The sequence below is a fragment of the Tigriopus californicus genome, chromosome 8, assembly GCF_007210705.1.
Source record: "Tigriopus californicus strain San Diego chromosome 8, Tcal_SD_v2.1, whole genome shotgun sequence".
NCBI lineage: Eukaryota > Metazoa > Arthropoda > Copepoda > Harpacticoida > Harpacticidae > Tigriopus > Tigriopus californicus.
This window is the reverse complement of record NC_081447.1, coordinates 6863347-6863978: the sequence shown is the minus strand read 5'-3', so window position 1 is coordinate 6863978 and position 632 is coordinate 6863347.

The window sequence follows — 632 nt, the reverse complement described above, 5'->3', positions numbered from 1 at the left end:
AAATTGATATTCAGTTCTTCAACACGTTGTGGCATTTTTGACCTAGCAAACTCATTGGCAACAATTTCAATCTTGACAACAAAATAACATGAACATGCATTGTATTAGATCGGAAGAGCTGTACGGCCAAGGCGGATGAAGGAAACAGCTCAACACGTTGTGGCATTTTTGACCTAGCAAACTCATTGGCAACAATTTCAATCTTGACAACAAAATAACATGAACATGCATTGTATTGAAAACTGTATATATCCAATGAGATGCTCGTCTCACAATAAAAGCTTTAAAAAACATTTTTGATGGTTCTGTTTATATAAAATATATTATATATAAATGACATTGAATTTTCCTCCAGATTATCTTTAAAAAAGAAAGCTTGATTGCGGTATTCAAATTACTGCCCAAGTGGCTACTTTAACAGCTTACACGGGCGAGCCTGCATCATTTCCGAGGGTGAGGTAATAATTATGCCGCACGTTTGGCTGTGACAACTGAGCGGGTATATACCTTAATTGGGACACCCATCATCAGATGGCAGGCCGAGCCTAAGAGTTGTCCTCTGACTCCGAACAAACAAAAAACCAGACCCATTGACCACGATATGCTACGAATACTGGACACCTTGATATGTG